The sequence below is a fragment of the Lepisosteus oculatus genome, unplaced genomic scaffold (genome assembly GCF_040954835.1).
Source record: "Lepisosteus oculatus isolate fLepOcu1 unplaced genomic scaffold, fLepOcu1.hap2 HAP2_SCAFFOLD_172, whole genome shotgun sequence".
NCBI classification, from domain to species: domain Eukaryota; kingdom Metazoa; phylum Chordata; class Actinopteri; order Semionotiformes; family Lepisosteidae; genus Lepisosteus; species Lepisosteus oculatus.
Window position 1 is genome coordinate 30,684 of NW_027167714.1, and position 15,491 is coordinate 46,174.

A 15,491-nucleotide genomic window follows, 5' to 3' on the forward strand; every position below is an offset into this window, starting at 1 on the left:
GGTTGGATTTCCAATGTTTAATATGGTAAAAATAAGCGGAAGTTATCTGCCGGTCCGGCACAGTCTGCCATGCTTTTGTCATATACTGTAAAGTGGTGTCGAACTGGGTGTCGAACTGGAGCCTCACCATTTGCATATGTGAGGCTCCAGTTATACATCGAGTGTCACATTAAATGACAAAAATGAAGAGAGTTAAAGCAGCTGGAGAGGTATTCTTACAACTTTTGAGCTGAAACAGTTTTGGAAAATGTTTCCTTCACACTGCACTGTACAACATAGGCAGCCAAGAGTCTCCAAAACAAAACAGAATTGACAGATAGGAGAAAATTCCCACTCGTCCTGAATTTCCCAAAATCCAGCACTGAGCGTAAACAAAGTGTCTAAGTAGCGTGGGAATGCTAACCCTAACCCTAGCTGGAGTTTGAGCAATCCAGCACTGAGCGTAAAAAGATGAGTCAAAGTAACGTCTAATCGGATTAGTTTCCTTAGAGCTGGTTCAGAGTTTGCTCAAGAGTTTACCTTTCACAGATGCGCAAAGAAGAATGTTGGGGGTGCACGCTTCAAGGCGCCTTACAGCTGTAGGGAGTGATTCGAGACGATTCGTGGCGTGTGCTCGTTCCCATATACCGTACACCCCGGGGTGCAGTGCGTAACGGCGTTATATGCAGGGTTTTCGTTTGTTCGTTTTGTTTTGCTCTGCTTTGCTTTGTTTTGCTTTCCATCGCGTTGGTAAGAGCGTAAATAAAAAGGCGATTCCTGCGTCTACCACTAATGTAAGAGCTATTTCATGTGCGACGTGGTGTGGCTTTTCAAATGCTTGTGGGCATTTCTCTGTTGTTGATTCTTTTTTTGTGTGTAACAAAGTGGCATTTTCATGTCCGGACGGGGAGACTTTATCATTCCGACATGAAGCCACCCTTAAGTCCTCTGAGGCGTGTCTGTCTGCAAGGCTTGTACAGATGCAGCCATTAAAAAGGGGTGGGGTATTTCGCGGCATACCCCGGTGGGCGTGTAGCGGTAACACGCGGTTTCACACGGTTAATCGCGTCATTTGACGTCATGCCGGAAACTATCCGGTGTCACCTTGTAAAACCGCCAGGGGGAGCTTAACCTCTCATGTACAGCATTTGAGCTTTTAATTTTGAACTGTGTATTACAGCATGTAATCATCAGTCATTAAAATGTTGGTATATTTTATGAAAGCAAGATTGCTAAGTTGGACAAAAGTACACAACCTACCTTTATCAGAAATATTTATGCATCAAAGCCTTTACCGAAGATATTACTAATAGTATTAATAATGAATGACTTTGGACAAGCTGTATTCTCAAAGTATAGTTTCTTTAGCACATTTGTACAGGCACTTGGAATCTGTCCAAGCCATACTTTGTCAGGCATTTTGTTTTACTTCAACGGGCATAAAAACTCCCTTGCTTTTAACAGGGCGTTTCATAATTTCTAACCACGAAAATTATTTAAAATGCGACACTTCTCATTCAACTAGAGCTCAAAATATCACAAGGATCCTCAAGAGCACAGCAAAGACTGTATTAAAAGATACTTGTATGAGATACATGAGAATCCAGGCTTTTTTATCAACGCTTTCTTTTCCGTATACCAGATTTTATGGAACCACTTCAGAAGGGTGTCAGCCAGTCAGATTCCAGGAATCGGTACTTTAAAGGAAAAATACACACTGGTATTCCATTTCTCCCTAACGATTTTAAGCATCGAAGTATTTAACTAGCATGTGAAATAGCATGTGAAAAAGTGGTAGTTTTAAGCTTTTCTGCTAATATAATATGGAATCGCGTATCTAAAGAATTTAATAATGAAATGATTATATTCGTGTACTGTGACAGGGCTGTGTAGGGCTGTTTCGCCTCTCTCTTCATTTGATTTCCCTTGTAGCCTACTGGTCTACGTGCCCGATTATCAACTCACGGATTGTGTGTTCAAATCCAGCTGGTGCTGGACTTTTCTTTTAACAAACATTTCTTCGAAAAAATAGAATAGCAATATTATGGACAATCAATTGACTTTTATATTTCAAAATATCACAACATGATCGATTCTAAGTCATTTTTGATGACAATGAATAGTCACCTTCTTCCTTTCTGACAACGGTCCCTGCTTCTGCTTCCTGCTTCTATTGTGTGTGTGTGTAATAGAGTAAATGTTTATAGAGAAATGGAGGCTGGACAGTATGCGTTACAATATAAACATTTATATTGATTTAAATCGTGTTTTGATTTAAATCGCAAACGCGTGTTTAATTATATGTTTTTTTTAATCATAATCAGGCTAATGCAACATAAATTGATACAGTATCTTTGTCTTCTAAGTATCTTAATAAACTTTCAGCATAGCTTTCTACCCGTTTAGATGTATATTTCTTGGGATTTTGGGATCAAACGTGGAAGGATTAGATTGTAATCGTTTTTATTTTTCAAATTCGTTTTAGAAAAGTGTAATCTATACCTGCCCAGACTGTACGCCTTCCTAAACCCCGCCTTTCACTCCTGTCCTGCTCTTCCCCACGCACCCCAGCCGGGCGCTCTTCGGCCTCTGCCCGGGACGAATGTATATTTTGATATTTACACCCGGCGCGGCACCGAGGGATTTATAACTGCATTTATAACTTCGTTTTTAAAATTAGTCAAGCAATATGAAGCATCACCTTTTACTTTTAAGTCCCTTAAACACATTGAGCACAGCTTTCTCACCACTTAAGATTACTTTTTGATACCATCCTTACACAAAGCAGAAACTTTCCGATGACATACAGTACACGTGGAAAGATTACAGATTTTAATCGTCTTTAATTTTGTTACGTTATACGTTTTAGGAACGTTTCATCTAAACAAACACCACAAAACTATTCTCGATTGTATTTCTGAATGTTATGTTACACCTACAGTAGTTCACTGCTTTAAATACATCGAATTAAGAAAGTTAGGTGTAGCACTTTAGATCTTTTTTTCTGAACCAGGGAAAATCTGATCATGTTTCTCTATAACAATAATAAAAAACTTTATTTTACATATCACCTTTAAAAGTGGCATCTCAAAGCAATACAGTAGATGGAAAAACAGTTAAAGGTTAAACATTAGAGGCTTGCCACACCCGGACTGTTAAACCAATGCATTAGCACGTCAAAGCCCATTAAGGACCCGGGCGCAATAGTTGCTTTGTCCCTTGATTTACTGATCTGCATTAATTATGGAAATTGAGTTCCTGCTCTTTGCAGACGACCTGGTCCCGCTGTCGCCCACAGAACAGAGGCTGCGCCAGAACCTGGCACTGCTGGAGCAGCACTGTCAGACCTGGGCGCCAACAGTCAATCTGGACAAGACCAGAGTTATGGTTTTCCAGAAAAAAAGCCAGACCTCCGGGAAACAGGTTCAAATTCACACTTAACAACACATTAACACCTAACAACGGGAGCAGGGACGAATAAGGTCAGTACCCACTATTGTTAAACATACAGAAAAGAATATTAAAGTATTGAATATTAGCCATACAGAACATTAAAGTGCCCCTTTTCCATTCAGCGGGTGCCTGAGCCGCTGTGTCCTATCTTCTGACAGTCGCCGTTGTGAATGTCTGTAGAGTGTATCTTATTTTTAGTACTATATTTTTGTATTATATTCCCTATTAATCAAACTCTAAGAGTATGTATCGGCTTGTCCCCTCCTCCCGCCCCTCTCTGTGTACAGTAGAGCCTCCTGTCCAGCCAGCACATGTCCTCAGACATTCAAAACCGCGACATATCATAAAACGTTACATATAGTTAAATTATTAGTTGTTTTTCAGGAAGTTAAAAAAAAACACTTGAATTACTTATCCAGTCTCTCGAAATAAAGTTATTTTCAAGCAATGCAACAAACGTCGGGCAATGTGCTTTTTTTAATCCAACATTGACAGCCACATCTCAAATCTTGTCAGTCAGCTCTTTTTTCTCTATTTGAATTGTGGCTTACACATCGCACGACTTTAAAAGCTAGAAAGACAGGTTTCGATTCACATTAGCTGGCGAGCCTTGTTAACAAAAAAACTAATAATAATGTAACATGCCACTGTTTGTTCATGAACAAAGTTATACTGAGATTTCGTTAGATGCGCAATAAAAAAAAAATTGAATCCCCGGCGGAACACATTCCACAAGAATCAGCGCTTTTACAGTATATATCACCTTTAAAGGTGGCTTCTCAAAACGCTTTACAGCCAGAGGGCGCTCCTTCTCTGTCCTGTCCCTAGTTTCCGGTCTGCTGTCCTTCCGGTCCCTCTCTTTCCCTTGGGCTATATATTTCCGGGTCTTGCACTCTGTCCTGGCTCAGCATTGACGTTTGGATGTCCTGAGACCCGCCTAGCACCAGGGTGCCCCACGTCCGCTCCCTGAGGGCATAGGTTTCTATACGGCATTCCTGAACTCTTTGCACTAATGAGCCCGGGCCTTTTTCCCGTCTCGCCGCTACGCATATGGGTCTTTTTCCGCTCTCCTGCTCCCCACGGTTAGTCCCTTTGGACGTCCGTGACAGGCACCCCGGGAGTGCTGTCCTTTTGCAGCCACCTGGACAGACCACTCAGACACATCTGCATTCGGTGTGTGCTCCGCCTGCTCGCTGAGCAAGTTGCCACCTTTACATACAATAGCAACATCGACACCAAGAGAAAGGGTGACAAATGGCTTTTATCTGGAACTTTTCATGTCCAAGGAGCTCAATGTGCTTTCTGTGTACAACAGGGCCACTGAACTCCACACTGGCCACTGAACCACAGCAGTGGCTTGCTGGCTTGACATCTCCCAAGGAAAATGTTGAAATCGCATGTGGAACAGGAAAATGACCCTCGAGTACGAGGGAAAAAAAAGAAAAAGATCATCTGGAGCGTGCCGGACAGCCCAGTTCCCTCGACGAGGTGGCCGAGTGGTTAAGGCGATGGATTGCTAATCTGTTGTGTTCTGCACGCATGGGTTCAAATCCCATCCTTGTCACGCTCCATCTCTGACACGTGTGCCCGTTTGGCGTTGGCCCTCCTGTTGTTTGCTCCGGTTCTAGAGCCGGACATTTTCTAGCGGTGGCTGAACATGGTATAGTAGGCTAACGTCAGTATCGAGCAGTGACAGTAACAGTATTTACGTGCCGCTGCTGTCAAGTGGCTCTGGGTTGAGATTGCGTTTTCACTTACTTGCAACGCAAACGGAGAAAGCGAGTTTTGACAGTCTCTCGAGAGACTGCGCTAGGTGTTTAGGGATAGACTTTGTCAGTTCCCCCTGGGATGATGGCCTCTCAAATAGTTTGTGATTCCTCTAGACGTTTATACAGTAGAAGCCTGCTTCGTGGCTTAAATCCAAGCTAAGGAAACGAGTTAGAGGTCTGATGCAGAACTGCGAATTCAATGAAGGGGAACACTACAGTACATTCCACTGTATGTGTGAGGAAAGCTGCCCCCTTCTGTTCCTTGTCGACCGAACAGAGGACTGTAAAGGATACCGCCAAGAAACTTTAGGATGCTGGTTGGAATCCAGCTCCAAAGAAGCCCCTTTGGGTGTTATGTCATCAAAAAGTAAGAACAGAGAATCTTCCTTTGATCAAAAGCGCAACAGAACTGTTTTCCGTGGAGCAGGTTTCAGACCCGTAGACCTGTTTTATTTGTAGGGCAGGGCGCATTATGATGGGGGTGCACCCTTCAATGAGCCTTACGACTCTAGGGAGTGATTGAGACGATTCGTAGCGTGTGCTCATTTCCCTCTATTCCCCGTGTTGCAGTGGTAGGATGACGTAAATTCCTGCTCCGACACGCAATGGCATTATAATCAAGTGCAGGAGCTGAGGGCTTTAGTTTTGTTTCGTTTTCCATGGCGTTCGGAAGCGCGCAAATCAAAGGCAATTCCTGCGTCTAACACGAATGTAAATGCTTTTGAAAGTGCAGTGTGGTGCAGCTTGTAAAATCCTTGTCCACATTTGTGGTTTGTTGATGTTTTTTCTGTCTGCCAAAGTTGCATTTTGACATCCGGCCGAGTAGACTTTATCATTTGAACGTGAAGCCAGCCTTAAACCCCCTGAGGTGTGTCTGTCTGCCGGCAATTATTTTGTGAAAGGTGTTTTTTTTTAACGGAGAGCGACTTTGAAAAAGTTTCCGCAGCCACCTCGCACTCCGTGTTAGATTATAGGAGGAATGCGGCGGTAGCAAGCTTGCTGTAATCGTGGTTGAGTGGTTAAGGCGATGGGCTCGAAATCGGTTGGGGACTCCCTGCGCAGGTTCGAATCCTGCTGACTATGTGCTTCCATGGCAAAGGCATAGTGCTGATTCTTGTTTTCTGGTACTATAAAAATGCTAAATTGCTTGGCCCTACTGCCATGGAAATGAAGTTATCCATTGCGCCACTGGCCCTGTGTGACACTGTAGGACTGTAACCCAGTGAGCTTAGCACTGCAACTAGTGAAACATTACCCCCGGTCCATTCTTTTTCCAAAAGTGAGATATATATAATCCAGGATTGGTGTGGGCCTTAATTGCACCCGGGGTCCTGAGATTAGCTACGCCTTGATCGTGCACGGATTGGCGTGGCGTGGATTTTTGTCTTAAAGGAAACAGAAGTAGGAGATATATATATGTATGTATGTTTTTGGTGTTTTCCTTGTTTGTGAAATACATATACACACGCACGACACTAACATAAACACACCTCATAATAAAAGAGCAAAGCATTAAGTAGCAGGATTTAAAGGACGTTGAGACCCGAGAATCGCCCTGATTGAGCTCAGTGTGTAAGTCCACCGTGGAGCAAAAGCAGCGATGCTGGCATTCTGGGCATAGTGAATTACTGATCAAGAAAGGGGGTTTTCGAGGTCTCGTTCCTTACCTGTGAACAGTGTGGTGTAAGTCCTCTCTAAAGTCTCTGAGAGGCATTTAGATCTGGAGGTAACAGACGCCCTTGGCTGAATGAGTGCAGGAATGCACAGGTTTTTCAAGTGAAAGCATCCCCTTACTGTATGAGCTGTTACCTCACACACGACAAAAGTAAAAGAGACCGAACATGTGTACTAACTGATGGTTTGAGAAAGTGGTGGAAGGGTCCGTTTATATATCGGAAAAGTGTAAGTTGAAGGAAAAGAAGGAGAAAAATATGGGAAAAGCTGAGTTTGTCAGAGGGAGTCTGGGGCGAAGACACCTGTAAAATAAGCATATGCGTATTGATTGGCAAAAGCACAAGCATGTAGCTCCCACCCTGGTGCACGGCCGGCACCAGTGGTGGCAGATACATGAGAAAAAAAAGAAATTGGGATGTGACTTCTTAAGTGTGTTTACGGGGAAAACAAAAACCCAGAAGAAAAGATACTTTACTCGCTACGAAAGAGTATAAACAAAAGCGAAAAGAGGCAGTGCAGGAGAATCAGAAACTAAAAGAAGAATTAGTTCCTGGTCGCACTGCACTAGTTAATGTGTTATATCCTGCACTCCCATAGGGGAACAGACAGGCAGGAAATGAAAATAATTGGGATCAATTCCCACAGTGACCATATGGAGACGGGGGGTCTGGGTGGGATGACACCTGGTACGAGTGTGATAGAGACAGAACAGGAACTCCCTTCTTAAACAGAGGGTGCCTGCAGACCTGTACTCTCACCCTAAGTGGGAGAGGGCCTGATGTAGCGGGGGCTGGCGCTGTTGATGACAGCGTCACTCTAAGTGTCTCGCACCCCATCGAGGGGGTCCGTACTCGCACCTCCCTTCCCTGATTCCCCCATACGATCAAATCCAAAACCGGAAGATATTGACCGGTGGGCTAAAGTACCGCACCCAAAATTAGGAATGCAGCGAACCTGGAGTGCGCTTCAGGAATTAAAAGGATTCATGTAGAAGTAAAACAAGAATACAGCACATTGTAGTACGAAGAGAAAAATATATTCTCGATGTGTATGTGTGTTTTATGAATTTGTGTGCCGGCATGTATGTGTGTAACTGTGAGTTTTTGTATACTAAATGACGGTGTGAGTGTGTTTAGCCAGTGGGACTGGCTAGAGACGTAACTAAAGAGACTTGATGAAAATCAACTTAAGGAGATTGGAAAATATAAGAGCGTCTGAAACGTATAAGTACAGTACAGGTGGACGTAAAAGTAGTTAGATAAACAGTGTTTGTATTTTTATAAAATTAGTTGCAATAGTGGAAACAATTTGGGTTTATTCGAATGTCTCAGACATGCTGAAACGCTGTAGGTTTAGAATCGAGACTGGGGAGAATAACTTCTTGTGAGAAGATCTGTTTACCTAACGATTAGATCCTGTAAATCCCTTGTAGCCTACCTAAGTCTGTCCCAGTCCAGTGGATTAAAATGTACTGTTAATGGAGTGTTGGTTTCTCTGTTAGGGGATACTGGAGCACTACTGTCATGCTTGTTTCACTCCTCTGTTCAACAGTGTGCTATAGAGTAATGTATATAGGGAGACGGCAGGAGGCCACAGGAGTATTGGGGCACCAAGTTTTACTTGCCGAGTACCAGATTTTAATGGGTGGTTTTATCCCAGATCTATTGGGTTGGAATATTATGCATTACAAAGAATGACTATCCAGAACAGGGTATCACGTGGCTTCAACTGACTGTGATCACTCAGTATGTTGATAGTATTCTGAGTGCTTCCCCTGACGAGGAAACCCACAAGTCTGAGTTGCTTCAGCTTTAGAGTGTCTAATATTAAGCAGTTATGATAAGGCCCTTTTGTGTCGAGCATTGTGTGATTTTAACAGGGCCAGGGTGCAATATTTTTACGGGGTGAGCACAACTTTTAACAGATCTGCTTAAGGGGGGAGTGCAGAACAAGGACAAGATTGCCTTGGTACCAGCAGCAAAAGCCGCCTGTAATAATTTGAAACAAGCTCTCTTACAGGTGCTGAGACTGGGGTTTCCTCAGATGGATCAACCATTCTTTGTATGTAAGTGTGGACAAAGGGTTCTGGGCAGCTGTGCTGACGCAGGAGCATGGAGGTAGGCACTATTATACCATTCGATACTGTAGCCAAAGGGTGGGGGACGGTGAAAATTGAAGAAAATGTAATACTGTTTACTGATGGGTCCTCTCTGATGCATGAGGGAGAACAGAGAACAGGCTGAGCCGTTACAACAGAATTCGAGGTGCTAACAATCGGAAAATGCCCCTCCACTGCCTCAGCACAGCAAGCCAGTTAAGAGCACTGATGGAAGATTGTAAAAAGAAAGATGTTAAAAGGTTACTGTATATGTATATAATGTATGTATTTGTTGCATGTAGGCCACAATTCTGGATGGCTATGGAGAAATAAGATTCTCTCACAACGGCAGGGACTCCAGTTAAGAATACTGGGCTTGTCTCTGAACTGATTTGTAGTTTTACAGCTGCCGACGGAAGCAGCTTGAGTAAGGTGTCAATAACACAATAAATAAAGAATTCCAGTAACTCAAGGTAACAACCATGCAGATGCAGATGCCAGACGAGCGGCACTGGGAGGGCGGGAGTCTGAGACCCCTGTGAAACCTCTATTGGGGAAAGGGGAGAATTCAGGTTGAGGCCTTTAATAGATGTTTAATAGTGGTTAGAACAAATGTGTAAAGAATGTGGGGTTGTATGATGATGTGATGTGGGCTGGCACATACCCAAGTGTATGATAAAGATGATCCCGTGGTACGGACTGCCCTGCCCCTTGGATACTGATCTAGGGGCAGACTACACTGGGAAGGTGTGCCAGGCTGTAATTGCCTCACTAGGGGTAAGTTGGAAGTCACATTGCCCCAATCACCCACAGTCTGAAAGACCAACTAAGGAAATATCAACTGAAGGGACACCGTGGGTAGATGCTCTACCTGCAGTCCTGTGCGGTTTGCGGGCTGGAGCAAATGGAACTGTGAGACTGAGCCCATTTGAGATCATCACGGGCAGCCAAAGAAACTCCCTGGAGGCCAAGTTTGGCTAACGCACTGATGAATTAACTAACTCTCTATTAAAGTAGTGTAGGTTTGTTAACTGAAGCGGTGCACAGGGCTTGTGAACAGGTGCCGGACGCTTGGGGACCTCCAGCAGAGGGGAGACACGACCGGATACCTGGCGAGTGGGTGTAGGTGAAGAAGAGATACCCTGCCAGACGTTGCAATCCTGCTGGGAGGGACCATATCAAGTGCCACTAACTACTGATTGTGCCATCTGAGTGACAGGATGAGATCGCTGGATCCGCGCATCGCACTTTCACCGACCCACGGCACCAGAGACTGAGTGAACAGAAAGAAGGATGTTGTTACCGTTTCTGTGTCTGATGCTTCCTAAGACCAACAGTGTGCTTGTTAGGCCTGAGGAGCATTACTGGGGATATGGTATCAATACATTCCAGGTGTTGGCATATCTATTCAGCCAAAAAATTATAATCGGAGTTGGGTCAATATTGCTGTTCCAAGATCCTGACGATAGATCTCCACATGGCTGAGGTCTGCGTTTGGGTCCTGGGGTAGGACTTTATGTATTTGTAGGATTAGGATTGTTTTATGTGTAAAATTGTAACTATCACTTGTACAAAAACATCAATAACACCTTGTTGTAACCGTGGAACGCACAATGTCATGGTAATGCATGCCTGTACATCTAAAAAGGAAAGATCTGCCCTGACATTGTATTTGTAAAAATAGACAGTCCTGATGTATGCCATATTTTATAAGGGGGGAATGAAGTAAGAGACAAGATGTTAAAAGGGTTAATAACTTAAGTCAGTTCTGCCTGAAAATTAGACTTCTAAGCAACAGGGGTTTATGGCAGGAAAGGGGGTTAACTGATAAGGATTCCGGATGCGAGCAAGGAACCCTCTGGGGGCATAATCTTAAACTGACCATTTAGCAAGGGCCTCTTAACTGGCCAAATACCATGACCCCCCCCCCCCTTACAATAACATCGAATGACGTCTGAAGCAGCAAGCAAGGACTATATAACCTAAAAGTTTGTACCGGCACATCGAACAATACTTCGGTTTTGTTGTTTCTTGCGGGAAACAAGACTTTGGCTTTATTGTTCTTTGCATGCAATAAACTCATCTGTTTTACTTCATCTCGGGATCAAGAACCTTATTCCTTCTGTTACAACAGGGCTTTCTCACGCAGTTTCATGGTTCTTGTAACCCAAATCCTACACTGGCCTGAAGTGCCCCCCCATTTCACAGCATTTTTCAGCTGATTTAAAATGTACCTAAAGGAGAAGCATTATTGAAGACCATCAATTACCAAGAACTTTTGTCAAAGGTTTTGGTGGTCATTTTTAATTTTTAATGACCACAGAGCGCTGTGACCTCGGTTTTACATCTCATCCAAAAGACAGCGCCCTTTTACAACACAGCGTCTCCGTCACTATGCTGGGGAATTGGGACCCGCACAGACCTCAGGGTGAGCGCCCCCCCGCCGGCACCATTAACACCGCTTCCAGCTGGAAGCTTTGTTTTTCCCTGTAGCTCACCCTCATCCGGGTACTGACCTGGCTCACACCTGCTTAGCTTCAGTGGGTTTTCAGTTGCGAGTTGCAAGGGGATGCAAGTGATGGAGCCGCTCGCTGCAAAAGCCACTGCAGTGGCCAGGAATCGAACCCGAGCCTCCCGCGTGGCAGGCGAGAATTCTACCACTAAACCACCAATGCTCGGTGCCTGGGCTTTCAAAAAAGACGCTTTTTTGGTGCTCTGTGCAAAAAGCGTCGACATGCTTCCAGCTGCAAAATGCCATTCGCGGACGCTGAAGAATTTATTTCCAAGGCAGTGGGTACAAGCTATTTGGTGTTTTAAAACCACCAGCAAAGAGGCGCGCTTCTTTGCTTGCGCCGGAACACAACGACAGGAGGTGGACAACGTAGTTGGCAGGATTCGGAGCTACGCGGGAAGAACCCAATGGATTTCTAGTTCATCGCCTTAACCACTCGGCCACGACTACAGAAAGCCCCACCGCCGCTGCGTTCTTGCTACAATCTTACCTGGATCGCGGGGCGCCGGCGGAAGCCTATTTCAAAGTCATTCTCCGTTTCAAAAAAACATTTCCAAAATACAAGCCTTGCAGACAGACACGCCTCAGAGGACTTAAAGGTGGCTTCATATCGGAATGATAAAGTCTACCCGTCCGGACATGAAAATGCCACTTTGTTACACACAAAAAAAGAATCAACAACAGAGAAATGCCCACAAGCACTTGAAAAGCCGCACCACGCCGCACTTGAAATAGCTCTTACATTAGTGGTAGACGCAGGAATCGCCTTTTTATTTACGCTCTTATCAAACTGTCAAAGGTTTGCTTTGCGAACGCTGCAGGACATCGCACAATCTCTTTTGAACGGGGACAAACGATTTCTTATGGGGCGCAGTAAGTACAGACGTTTAAAAAGCTCCACTCATGCCGACGATGCAGCATGAAGAAGCGCAACCTAACGTTTGACAGACAAAAGCCGGGCGCCGCTACGAGCAATATGAAATCAAACTGACAGCACACGGCGTTTCGCGCTGACTCAAAAGTGATCTCGACAGTCGCTGTTCTTTGCATAACGCTGAAAGAGCTAAAGAGCGTTTCTGTTGAGACGTAACAAGCTCGTTTCTTTCTACCATGATGTCACCATGACACAATCTGTCTTTAAACACCTTGCTCAGTCTCTGACTTTCCACTTTACCATGAGTCGGGCTCAGCTGCACAGAGGCGAGAGCAGAGCAATGAGGTCACGGGGACAGGGGAGTCACACGCTGGCGGTTTGAACACGCGGAAGATCACTGAGGGATCCACAGTATGTGGACCCTCCGTGCGCCATCATTCCACACTCCAGACTCTGAATCCTGCCATCTGAGTTAAGATCTCGGCGGAACCTGAGGCGCAGTTCTTTCTTAAAACGTAATCTGGTGAGCATTTCTAGAATCGTACTTGTATAGGTGCAGCCTTTAATGTGTTGCTAGGTTAAAATTTATGACTTCTTGAACTTCAGTAGGCAACTGCCCTCTTGATTTCGGATTTAATTTCTTTATTACAGGGGCGCTTTTATGATGAAAGAGTCATGTTCAGGTACTTTGCTTGATGGAGGAAGCTCATTTCGGACTCTGTGATCTGCTCACCTGGAAAGGTCTGCTGTACTACTACAAGAGAGAAGTAGAGTCTGGAGGAGGGGACAATTTTATGATGCTTTGGAAGGTAATGTTTTTTTTTTCTTTGAAATCGAAATGAATCAGAATATCAGTGCAAAAGACAAACTCTTGGTTTGGTTTAAAGAGATATGGTTTTAAAACAGACAAAATGTAGAAAACAGGTGTTTCTCACTTTTGGAAAAGAATGGACCAGGGGTAATATTTTACTAGTTGCAGTGCTAAGCTCACTGGGTTACAGTCCTGCAGTGTCACACCAGGGCCAGTGGTGCAATGGATAATGTGTCTGACTATGGATTAGGAGTTTGGAGGTTTGACTCCTGCCTGGCGCTGGTTGTTTTTAAACACATCAGCCTACTCCCTAAGTAGCCTGTGCTACTTACTGCATTGTAAGAGCGATTGTGAGCGGTTTTGTTTTCTCTCTTTGACCAGCCCAGCTGCGCCCCACCCGAAGGCAGGGAAGCACAAAAATTGTATGGAACTCATTCATGCTCCTCTCCATGAAATCTTTAGTAAAAGGCAAAAGATTTGTACGAGATGAAGAGAAACCAGAGTGCGTGGCTGGACAGCTGCAGGAGCCCAGGCCGCCTTCAAGTCCTCTGCCCTGCCAGTCGTGGTTGGCAATGCACCTGGCCTTACAAACGAGCCAGTGGGGCCCGTTCAGCTCCGGGCTCATCGCCTGCGGCTCTCAGCTCACCTGGCAGGGGAGATACCTTGATCAGCCTGTAGTTGGAGTAGTTGGATTGTTTTCTTGTTTTGTGGAAGCAGTGTTTGTTTTGCAGTTTGAGATGGCAACCTTTGGATCCCGCAAGAATGCTGTACGTTTTGAGCTTTTGGATGACCTCTTCATGGATCGTATGCAGTTCAGCAGAAAAGTGTTACAGAAGGAACTTGGCTTTGAACCTCGGCACTTGGATTTCATCTTCGCTCTCCCAGGTCAGAAAGCATTTGAGGTTGTTTTTGCTACCTATTCTCTGTTTGAACAATGCGTGGATGTGTTTGAGGCAAAAAGAGGGAAAGTTCCTGCCCTTGAGAAGATCAGCTTGCAGCCTCTGACACAGAGAGAGAGGAAAACGGTGCATGTTGTTATGTTCTCGGAACTGGCAAAGACGGAGGACATTCACACCTGGCTTAACCAGTACTGCACCGTCCACCATGGAACTGAGGTTAGAGATGTTGACGGTATAAAAACAGGAGCAAGGAAATTCGAGGTTCGCTTGCTACCGGACAATGTAAATGGAGGCTTAAGGCACCTGCCCTCTACAATCCGGCTGGGCGCCTGCAATGGCTATGTTTTTTATGTGGGACAACCAAAGGTGTGTCGGTGCTGTGGTGCTGTGGGACACCTGGCATCGTCCTGCACTGTGAAATGCTGCAAGACCTGTGGCAAACAGGGACATTTAGCCTCTGACTGTTCAATGCTGCCAAAGTGCAATTTATGTGGCTCGGAAGGACACGTTTTTAAGAACTGCCCTCACGCCTACGCCAATAAACTCAAAATGAGAAAGGATGAGGCAGTGCTTGTTTCAGCCAAACCGGCCCGAAAAGCCAAAGCAAACAACAAGTCAAACAAAGAACCCTTGTTGGACAAAGAGTCTCAGCCTCCAGCCAGGATCAGTCCTGCTGTGGCTCCGGGGCCGGTGGAAGAGAAATCCACTACCCCCCCACAACCGCAGACTGCACCAGACAAGCACGAGGGTTTGAAAACCCCCGAGAACAGCGAGGACCCCTCCCCCACTCCTGCTCCTCAGAACGAGGGCCAGTGTGGGGCCCCCCGGTGGAGCGGGTCCAGCGACGATACCCAGGATTCAGCGGAGCTGCTTTTCTCAGACTCTGCAAGTGCTACAGATGCCCTCCTCTCCTCCATCCAGTCCATCACGGAGGATCTGCAACAGCTGGTGGGTGAGGGGGAAGAGGAGACTGGTGCATCGGCTGCACCCCTTTCCCCTCAGTGCTCCCAGGAGCTGGACTTGAGGAAAAGGAAAAATGACTCTGTTTTCTACCCGAGCGAGGAGGAAGGAGAGCATGGCGATGGGGACAGCTGGAACCCCTCCACCCCTCCCTCTACCCCCTTCCTTGAAATGGACTCCGTGAATGCTTTTACTGCTGCCACCCTGATGAAGGCTCATTCAGAGGATGGCTGGCAGGAAATTGGTAAGAAGAAAAAGAAAAAGAAGAAGGTAACAGGTGAGACCGAAGAGAAATGTGTTTTGTAAAGACTGGTTCCACTTTCTTATGTAATATGGCTCTAAACATAATTTCTCTTAACACCAGAGGTATCAATGACAGAGTTAAATGCCAGTCTGTCTTTGATTACCTCCAGCAGAGAGAGGGAGATGTGTTGATGTTGCAGGAGTGTGCTTTAGCCTATC

General features: G+C 45.2%; 1 non-coding gene across 1 annotated transcript; it reads right to left on the reverse strand.

Moving 5' to 3' along the window:
* Positions 1–13,560: 13,560 nt before the first annotated feature.
* Positions 13,561–13,676, reverse strand: LOC138226803 (U5 spliceosomal RNA). The gene has a single exon (XR_011184706.1). It is a non-coding gene; the product is annotated as a U5 spliceosomal RNA (small nuclear RNA).
* Between the last annotated feature and the right edge of the window lie 1,815 nt (positions 13,677–15,491).